Here is an 11519-nt window from a genome sequence, read left to right on the forward strand (position 1 = left end):
TTACCACACATATGCATTATTATTTTTTCTTTTTTTTTTTTTACACAGGAGTCCACATGGCGTGTCAGAATGGTAGAGCACTGCCTGAGTAGTGCCCAGTTCCATTTTTTTAAAAATATATGCTTTGCTTTTCATACATCCAAATATGGGACCCATTTTGGTCGTGAATGATTTTTTTCTTTCTTTCTCTCTCTCTCTTTTTTGAATCAGAACAGGAACAGTACCCAGGATAGACCAACTACTTTACCATGATGGTGGACCCAATGACCTCTGCTCAAAAATGCTTCTTAATTGTTTTCAAAGAGCCATCATTGATATTGCCCATCTGTCCTACTGGAAGATACAGTTGCAGTATAATAGCACCCCAACTACAGGGACTGAACCCAGCAGTGCTGGGTTAATGAACATAAGCCTTCCCCTGCTTGAGCAAAAAGACAGCGCCCATGACCTCAGATGCTGTAGCTGACCCAGAAGCATTGCTACATGATCCAGACAGACTTGGGGAAGGAAGCATAACATTGGTCTTCATATGGGTCACAATGCAACAGAGGCTACATAGGGACCTTGGTGGCATGAGTGAGAGCAGTTATTATCACCTCCCTGATTTGTGGCAAAGCCACACCAAGCCTCAGGTATGTGGTTTTGGGGTTGGAAGAGCTTAGCGCCCTGTGTTCATTGGACCAAACCTCCCGGTGCTGGGAATCTGGCTTCCCTTTTGCACCTATTGAAGGATGAGTCTCTGTGTGTCCAAGCAGAAAGCAAGAGCCCCATTTTTGTTCCCCTAAATTAGACCCCTGTACACACAGCCACATATTCTGCAGATAGCTGTAAACAGAGGAGTATTGAAAAAGTGGCAAAAAGTAGCTTTGGCAGCACCTGCAATTCTGGTAGCCAATTCAGAGAGACAAAAATTTAGGACTATATCCAGCCTGCTGTTTAGACAGGAGGTTGCATATGCTGGGTTGCTTACTAGTCTCATTTTGTCTACAGAACAGTCAGGTGTCCATCCTTGTTCTTTTAAATCTGAGAGCAGGTTTTGCTAACCCTCCCCATGAGGTCCTGTTAACCTACCTGCTGATCATATTGCCTTTACAGTTTTTCTCCTGTTCCTATTCTAGGCCCAGAAGATGGGGTTGTCCCATCAAACCCTGTTCTCCCTCTGTCTGCTTAACCTCTACATGAGCTTGATTTTAAAAGTCTAAATAGATGAGGGGCCAGAAAGTTAACATCTCTGCAATAGCAGTCATAATTATCTGTATGAATATGCTTCTGTCTTGTTTGTAATAACCTTGCTGTTGCATTTCTGCTGTGAATATAAAATATGTATTTCTTATCTCTGATGTCTCTAAGACTGCTTCAGTCTTAATCTGAAGCATCTAAAATGAGTTAATTTACCTCCATTCTAGAGCTGTCTTATTCTTTTGCACAACCAGATGCCAGCTTTACCAAATGTTGGAGGATCACAGGCCCGGACTGTTTTCTTTAACAACATCTCAACATTTAAATTTAATTTTCCAATAAAATATTAGATAATCAGATTTACAATCTAAGAATTAGTTAAATTCTTTGAGAATCAGTTAGCTGCTGTGAACAAGTCAGTTGGGGTTTTTTTTTGCCATTTAGAAGCATATATTTACAGATAGACACTAACTGTATCTTTCAGAGACAATCGTCAACTATCATCCTGCCCTTTGTATGTTCCAGATTACATTATCATAACATACTCTAAACAGGACTACGCACTAAACTGATCACAGAAACTGGAGGTAGGGCAGAATTGTTGCTTGCTTTCCATCAGCATAGCTATAGCACTATGCTATGGCCAGCATACCCTGACTATGGGCTTGATGTTTTTGACTTCACATCACTAAAAGGGCTTAAAAGCTCACCTCCTGGAGAGGGCTTTCCATATCATATCTCTTGCTGTGAAAAGCAGGAATTTATTTACTTATCTGTAATTTTTCCTTTATTTTGAGATTATTACTTGCATGGTGTTGACAGAGGAGAATCTGCTCACCTTCCCATCCTGGTTTTTGACAAGATGCTGCTTGTAACGTACAGAGGGTGTTGTTATGTAAAAAGAATTGCTTTGCTGAAAAAGAATTTGCTGAATTGCTACATTTAGGGTTTCTCTTGAGTCTGTGCATTAGGACAGCTTACATCAAATAGAAAGTTCCCCCCTTTTTTAAAATCTACATAAATATTGACTCCTCAAAATCTTGAAAATGTCACAGGTGACTAAAAGGCGTAAAACCACCTGATGACGTTATGTTCATCAAAAATTTTGCAATTCTGTCTGCAAAACCAATAACCAAGGTATACAATCTAGCTAAGCCCACCAGTTTACCACTCCTTCTACCCTGGATAAAAACATAAGTACAAAAATTATGAGTTTGTGCTTCTAACCTGTTAGGAAATTTTGACAACAAGAACATACTAAAACAGCTGTTTGATTTAGAAATCTTTGAACAGATATGCAGGATTTTTAACACATGAGAAAATTATGAGCTCACCATTCTATCTTCTTTAATTTTATTATTACAGTTATGCATCATTTGGATACACCCCCTGTCGACCATGACAGAGTACTCTTAACAGACATTAGTTTGGAGTAAATGTGAGATCTTCAATTTTAAGTGCTGGAAATGACGGCAGGAGATATTTCTTCACAGCTTTCATTTCATCAGCCCCTTCTGAAATGTTCTTGCTCTCCTTCATTCCCTCCTATATTTCACAACAGTATTGGAGGCTATAGTGAAAAGATTTCTTACCTTTTTTGCATCAAGTTTCAGTTTTGTTCATTTTGGTTCCTATTCTTTGATGTTAATGAGATTACGGATTTTAACAGTGATTATGACAGTGTTAGCAGCCTGTAATCTGTCAAATCCCTCAGAAGACTCTTTTAGATAAGGTTTCTTATATAATTGTCTGGTTTACTTATTTACTTAGTTAATTATATGAATTTAGAGCCTTCTTGTAACATCCCAAGAGATAAAGCTTGCAATCAAAATATTTTTGATTACTGTCCTAAATTTCAAGATCTTTAAGGTAGTCAAGCATAAAGTTATACATCCCTTCTGCATTATTCAAACATGCAAGTAACTACACTGATGACAGTCCTTCTTTTTCTTTTTTGGGGTTTTGGGTTTTTTTCCCCAGACAATCCACAACAGGGGGCTTGGTGGGGGACATGTATAAAGTCTGTGGTAGTTTCTTCATGGAGTTTCTAGACCGATGTAAATGATCTGTAGCTGGAACCTCAATGTAATATGCTCACACCCAAGCGGTAGTCTCTTCACTTACACTAAATGTTTTATTGCCTGAGTAGGGACAAAGACTTTTTATTATTTATTCATGTTAGAGTACCTAGCTATACAGATAATGAAAAATGGGTGCCTGCCACAGACAGCTCACAGCCTGGCTTTCTGAAGAGACAAAACAGGTGATGGAAAGAGACAAATAGCGTGGGTAAGTGAGGAAATGAAAAAATAAAAATGTTTTGCTGTGTAAAAAATAGACTCCTCTCCCTCTGCTTAGTCATTGTCAACTGTCATTCTTCTGCTGACACTGTGCTAAAAACTAATTGTAAAGATGACGTTACAGGAGCGTAGCAAGGCAGATTTCTAGATTTAGACAGAAGCTTTTCCCTAAGCATAATGAGTGCTGATAAGAAGAGGGTAATGATTTTCTTTGTCAAAATCTCTGATTGTTTTGAGACAATACTAGCACTTTCAACCCAGTAGTCTGTGATTATCCTTCCAAACACTGAAGTGTAAATTCTTTCTGATAGCTTCCAATTAAAACCAAGGTGCTCCTGTAACCATAAAAATGATCATTCTATAATTCGATTAAGGTCAAAGCTAATTCCTTTAACTACTCCTTCATACCACACTAGTCTAATTTCTGTTTGCAAAGGGAACAATCAATGTGAAATTAATCAAATACAGATTTGAATACCTCATATTGCACAGGGCTGGCTTGGATTAGTGTCCATCAGTCTTGCTTGCACATTACATGTCTTTCTTCTGTCTTTTTCTCCCAACTTTATAACTGGCAGAATATGAGAAGACTGCCATTCCCATAGGAAGATCCTTTAAGGTCAGTGAAGTAGCAGTGGACGCAGCAAGCTGCCTTAAATACCACCAATTGCAGAAGTACTGCAGGACTACAAGCTCTGTGATGTCAAAAATCAGCTTAGTTTTTGTGTCTGTAAAGGGGTAGCACAACAGTACCCTCTCCTCATTGATCTTCAGATGTTACAAACATTCAAAATAGTCATCAGTAAGGTAACAACATTATACAAACCTACATTTCACTCGGCAGCAACTGAACGGTAAAAAGTCATTACAATTCAGCAAACATGCTAAAAAAGTCTGACAAATTCTGTACATGAGCATATGAGATGTCATAACTATCACAGCCAATATCATGATCTTACTCCAGAACGGTGCATTGTCCTGCTAAAACACCAATGGAAGGAAAAAAAAAGGAACCAACCAAATTCTACAAATCTTTAAATCCTCACCTTTTGGGGATTTTTTAAACTAGTTTTTGTAGGACCTCAGAAAATCGGTATCAATGGGTTAGTAGAATGAGAATTCAAATGTGCAGGAATGACTGCAAGGTGTAGAAAGTACACTTCAAAATTATTTGGAAGGAAAATAATGTGCTGTTTGTGTAACACTCAGGTTAGTCATTTTACAATAGCTTTTTACTATGTTTTCCCTAAGCACATTCTTTGGTCATTGCTATATATGTAAGAGTACAGGTATTAAGATAGAACCTAAAGGAAAGTAGTTATAATGCATGTCTTTTTTGTCTATGTTTTTTTACTGATCTAATGAGAAAGAAGGAATAATGCAAGGTAATTAAAAGTCCATGGAGCCCCCAAAGAGGGAAAAGACGTTTCAAATAATTTGCAGTTAAGCAAACAACTTTTGCGGTTTGTGCTCAACAAATTCAGAAAACATCAACTGTTTTGAGGAAAACCCTTAGAAAAGAAGGGTTGAGAAAGGTTTGAGAAAAGAAGTCTGTTGAATACATTTTCTGTTCGTCCATTTCTATTTAGGATTTATTTCTTAGCACCCTGGTTTAGAAGGCTACAAGCCAATACTTGGTTGCAGTCCAACAACATCCCACATCCCCCAGGCAGATGATTTTACATTATAATAAATTAATATATTTTAAAACAAAAGCTGCTCATGAACCTAAAAAAAAACCTCTGCCAAAGAAAGTGCCCTTACTCCTATGGCAGCATTTGGAGCCTGGGACAGAAAGGTACAGGGGACACTATTTTAAGGAATATGCTTAAATTCAGGATTTTCTGGATTACCAGGACCTGGCACAACCCCAAATATCTGAAAGCTGCTTCCTTAGAAAAATGGGCTCCACAGTACTGACAGCGGGAACAAAGCCTCATCTCCCGCCTGTGTAACACAGTGTCCATCTGGACCGTGGCCACAGCGGCAAGTGATGGGGGTGAATGGAGGAGTGGGCCCAGCATACAGGTCCCCACTTCAGTGAGCTGGTGGTCGCGCACCTCGGCAGAAAAGGCTGTGCTTGGGCCAGCCAATCTGCCTCTCTGCATTTGTATGGACTACATACCATAACGCCACAAGCTGCCATGCCGTTGCCTGTGCTGCTCTTCCACGGCACCGCGTGCCTAAGCCCTGCCATGCCTCAACTCTGCAGTTTTACCCTGACCACAGAGGGGGAGCAGGGGGCTTGTCCTAGGAAAGGACAAAAAATCCTCAGACCTGTTGGACCGTTTGTTACCAGCTGTAAAGACTGAAAGTAAGGAGGTAAACACAAACCTCATAGCAGCAGCACTGTGGTTTCAATAAAAGGACATTCACATTATACTATATCTTAAGACAGGTTCAGTGTCTAAATTCTTAAACTGCCAGGTAAACGTGACATTTCCCAATCCAACGGTGCATTGGGGACTTGCACATATCTGCCATACAATCACAGCATTGCTTTCAAGGAGCCCTGTTAGACTCATCGTACGTGCAATAATTGGCTTTTGTTTGAACTACTTGGACCAGAAAAAAAAAAAAAACCAACCCTTCTCCTGCGCTGACCCTGGGCGCCAGCCATATTGAAGAATGAAGGGTTGTTGGCCTGCGGTGCCAACATACTCCACCTTCACGGGGAGGCCGTGCCCCTCACGCTCCAGCAATGCCAGACGGCGCTTGGATGAGGCGGGCTGGGTCTGGCAGGTGGCAGCACAGGAGGTAGTAAGTGAGAGCAGCACAGCATAACTAGCTGTAGCGTAGCAGTAGAATAATATCCTCGCGTCCTCAAAACTGTAGGAGTGTTTTTGACTTTGACTGTTTCCAATACCTAACAAATATGAGATCATGGCTTCTGGCATAAAAAGGGCAAATTCGTAGCCATGCTGGTAAGACTGCCAGTGGTGGGAGGAGGTGTCACCTACCCTGTCCCAACAGGTAGTCGTTGACTTCACACCAACATCAACTCCTCCACTGTATGCTGCCCCAAAGCACTTTATATTCACCCAGTCTACACCCATGCAAGCCACCAGCTCCCACAAAGGGATCCTTCATGTGTCAAATCCCCCTTTATTTTGAACTGGGAAGAGCAGTGTGGTATGCTATGTCCTAGGTTGGCTTTGTTTGCTGTTTTAACTCTTTGCAGTAAGTTACTCTTTGTTCTCAAAATGTTCTCCTTCTAAGGAACACAGATCTGGGGAAGCGAATGAGTAAAAACTGAAATGGGAGAGCAGAGGCAGACAAGCTTACAAGCACTGGGCCCAAGCACAGCTAGACAACTTCACTATGCAATAAAAGCCTATGAATAATTTATTTCACTAGCTGAAATGAAGATTGGTTTTTGAAAAGCTGGTTTTGGTACCAAAAATAGAAATACTCTGGACTGAAAAATGTCACAGTGCAACATTTTAACAAAATCCTCCTCCAAAATACATACAAACCCCACATTTTCCAATGATGAGTGTTTCAGCGCCTAACTTTTTTTGCCAGAAAAAGCATGTCTTTGCCAGGTCGTTTAAGGGAGAGCAAGTTTGAAGCAGAGGTTTGCACTCCAGAGGATCTATCTATCCCATTGGTAACCATGGCTGTGACTCACAGGTGAGGGTGCCAGAAGGTAGAATTAAGCAAATGGCTCTAAACTTCAGTGATACACATTGTTCTGTTGGGTGCATGCCCAAAGACAGGAGAGGGAAAGTGTGTGTGAGTGTATGCGTGTAAAAAATGTTACAAATTCATATAATTGTGCTGATATTTGCATTCTTTCTGGGAGACCAATAGAAAATAGGGATTAATTTAATTCACTGCAGTTATAGGGAGAATGTAGTCATGTACTGTGTTTTGAGTCCTCCAGACCAATTTGGCCTTTCACTTGGCTAAGCATTTGGCCAACACAGTTGTGAGATGCTGAGGTACAAGCAACATGGTCAAAAATGTACAGGTGCAGTAACAGCACAATAAAAGACACATCCTGTTTACATCAGGTAGCAGGGAACAGCATCAGCCGATGAGGTTCTTTAGGCAATTCTATGTACTCAAGCTAAAACAGATGAGGGATCTGAAAGGTCTTTTGTTCTGTAATTTGGCGTCTAAAGCAAAAAGTCAAAATTACATTGATTGAAAAAGCTAATTTCTGTTTTTTCTTGGTGCAAAGAATTCTCCCAGCAACAGAGTCTTGTCCAGGCACAAAAGCCACAAGTATGCCAGTGGATGGTCAGCTGAGAGTGTGCCAGAAAACCAATACATGGCTCAGAGGAACTTGATCCAGATAAATTTTGTTTTGTCCTATAAAAAGCTTGAGAAACAGAGACTAGCTGCTGTTTTCATGGTTATGCTTCTGATTGATTCTGTTTCCACTTGCAAGCCTCCATCGGTATCCTCTGTATTGATATTTGCCTTTGAGTTCAGGTTAGCAGCTGCATGATTCTCTCACAGTTAGTACTGAAACACTCAACAGGAAAGCCTGAGGAATTGTTTTGAACTTTGAGGAAGTAATGAAGGGAAGAAAAGAAGGGTAATGTAAATGACAGATAAAACCAATGAGACCCAGCCAGAGTAGAAAAAAAGGTTAAGGTCTGCAGAAGTTAGAAAGCTAGTGTGCAGCTCTGGGCACAGGTTTCTACATTTCTTGCACTTTATGCTTCTCCCTTCTGAATCCTTCTGCTGGTAAGTGTCATATGTTATTATCAACTTCTGTGTTACCATGGAGAAAAAGAGAGATGGGGAGAGAACGAATGCAAAAAGACAATGGTAAAGAGCAATTTATTTCAGAAACAAAAGTCAGGGCTTTTAGAGACAACATCTACCTTTGAAGGTACAATGGTCAAAACCAGGTCTTTACTTTTAATGGAAATTTGGCACTGAAGAATATTTTAAAAGTAAAGCCATAGGAGAAAGGGACTTCTGAAGAAATTTCTTGCAGCTATGGAGTTATGTAATCATCATTTTAGTCAAACTACAATTCTGTTCTGGGGAAAGACCCTAAAAAGGCATACCAAGGTTCTCTGGGCATTTTGTCTTTAAGAATTCTCAACTTAGTTTCTTCAGCTCCTAAGTAAGAAGACTCTGAGCATTTATTGCTATTATTAAATATAATTTCTGCAAAGGTAACCTCAGATCTGAAAAAATCAAGTGATATTCTTTCCGGTTTGAGTATCACCACAAAGAGCAAAAGGCCTGAAAGGCATATTCTCTTCTTCATTTACCTCTGTGCAGTGCCACAAAATTCAGACAATCCAGAATGCAAGGTGCAAGCAAAAATCCAGTTTGCACTGATACCTGTGCAAAACTTCAGTGAGTATGAAAAGGAAGAGGAATCAAAATGCACTCTTCTTTTTGCTAAAATACCTATGACTCTGAGTCAAAGTAGACGAAGATTTGATGAACAAGAAGGTTCTTATTTTAGAATGAAATGAAGCTTTATGGTGCAGTGAGATTATTAGGTCAAAACTTTCTTTACTTCCCATGGGAATCACATCTTCTCTTGCCAGCTTATTTACAAATCACAGAATCATAGGTTATTTAGGTTGGAAAAGACCCTTAAGATCATCAAGTCCAACTGTTCACCTAAAACTTCCAAGTCCACCACTAAACCATGTCCCTAAGTGCCACATCTACACATCTTTTAAATACTTCCAGGGATGGTGACTCAACTGCTTCCCTGGGCAGCCTGGTCCAATGCTTGACAGCCCTTCCAGTGAAGAATTTTTTCCTCATATCCAATATAAACCTCCCCTGGCACAACTAGAGGCCATTTCCTCTTGTCCTATTGCTTGTTACTCGGGTGAAGAGACTGACAGCCACCTTGCTACAACCTCCTCTCAAGTAGTTGTAGAGAGTAAGAAGGTCTCCCCTGAGCCTCCTTTTCTCCAGGCTAAACCACCCCGGTTCCCTCAGCTGCACCTCATAAGACTTGTCCTCTAGACCATTCACCAGCTTTGTTGCCCTTCTTTAGACATGCTTCAGCACCTAAGTGTCTTTCTTGTTGTGAGGGGCCCAAAACCGAACATCGTATTTGAGTTGCAATCTCACCAGGGCTGCATACAAAGGGACAATCATTTCCTTGTCCTGCTGGCCACACTATTTCTGATACACATGTTGGCAAGTACTTGTATTTGCCACATAATCTGCACCAGTAGCTTTTTCTATTTAAAATATTGCATTTGGTATAATAACTATTTTATTGGGAAATAAGTACCGTACATTTGACTAGAACGTTTTACTAAGGTTGGACTCAATGAGTGCACATTGTTTATCATGCCACACACTGGAGCTGATAGATCTGGTCTGGTATTTGTTGAAGCACTACATTCATCGGGTGATGAAGCCCTGCAATAAAGAGAAACTAATGGAAGCAATTAGGAAAGAACACCTGTCGGTGGAAGACTGCAACCTCTACATTGACCATAGCCAGAAATTGCTCCCAATTGTTATTCACAACAATGGAAGGCCTCTGGACTGTGAATGCAGGCAATGATGGACTGCAATAAAATTTGCAAATGAGTTTTCACATTGTCCAATAAAATTCTACGACTTTGTCAATCTGTGTTGACACAGACCAACACATGGCTAAACAATAAAACGATGTAAGAAAGGTGCTAATCGCTGTTGTTAGTGAAAAGTATCTTTGTACTTCTGAAGGATCTGCGTCCAGATTTTCCATTGGTCACAAATGGGCCTGAGTCTTCTCATTTTATCCTAATCTCTGGTGGAAGTTTAGTCATATTAGGTAGGTTAGGTCAGCTAGTGTTCTCCATTCTACATCCAGGACCTTAATAACAAAGTTATTCGTAAGTCAGTCACACAGGAAAGTTATAAGGAAAATGTCTTTCTGCACTGCATGGCTTTAGTCAGCAGATGACACAGAACTGCATATTTTATGAGCAATATATTTTACTTGTTACCTGAATTGTAGACAGAAACTGTCCACAAAAGGAGCAACTTTTGACTTTAAGAACTAGAGGGACTGTTAGAAACAGATATTCAGGTAAAAGTATATGCTCCTCTTCCAGCTCTCACCTGGACAATAAATACTTGACACACAGTTTAATCCCTCAGCTTTCCCTGTGAAAACAGGGAAGTGGAGGGGAGGAGATACAGCAACAGTATTAGAGAAGGAGGAAGGGGTGTGGGAAGAGAAGAAAAAGACATGCTAAAAGGAGTCTGTTTGCAGTGACATCCATGGACTCAGCACTCTGTAATGCATGTGAATCATGAAAGACCTCTGAACATCAGACCTTCTTGTTCTTCAGATGTCTGTGGTGTCAGCAAAGAAGAGGCTAGTAGGACTGGCATAAGATCTCCAGCAGAAACCTAGGAAGTCATAAAAAGTTGATTTTGAAATTGTTATCACTTAAACCTCACAGAAAAATATTCCTCCTAGTTTATAATTGCGTGGCTTTTTTTTTTTACTATTAGTCAGTACAGCCCATATATTGCAATTGTTCTGCAGAGAACTGGCAATTCCCTTTCCCTTAAATATACTTCCGCTCACTGCTGTAATGTAACTAAATAAGACTACTTCATGCCTCCAAAAAAGCCCAACCACAGTATGAAGGTTTAATCAATAGACTTAATTTAATTCCATAATGATGAGCTGACTCTCTTCACGGCCTAATTTTCTGTTCTCTATAGATAGTAGAACTCAATTTTTTGTTGGTGCAACTGTTTACTTACAAAGAGACACAAATTTGTGTATAGAAATTGATTAATTAGAAAACCATTAAAGAAATATAAATTGTAAGAGTAATTAAAATTAAAGCAACACTGTTTTTGCTTGAGTAGAATCCTGCATTCATAATTTCAATGTGCTTTCTAGAAGGCAGATAATTACTACTACATTTCATTCTCTCTGCTCTTTTCTCCATCTTCTCTTTTTTCTTATTTTTCAGGAACCAGGTTCAGAAGAGATTTCTGCAGATGTACTTACAGTCTGAGATATTCCACACGACCTTCCAATTAAGTAGACTACTTCTGAGAATAGCTTTTATTACAGTGTAGGAATCATTA

The sequence above is a fragment of the Phalacrocorax aristotelis genome, chromosome 2, assembly GCF_949628215.1.
Source record: "Phalacrocorax aristotelis chromosome 2, bGulAri2.1, whole genome shotgun sequence".
In the NCBI taxonomy this organism is placed as follows: domain Eukaryota; kingdom Metazoa; phylum Chordata; class Aves; order Suliformes; family Phalacrocoracidae; genus Phalacrocorax; species Phalacrocorax aristotelis.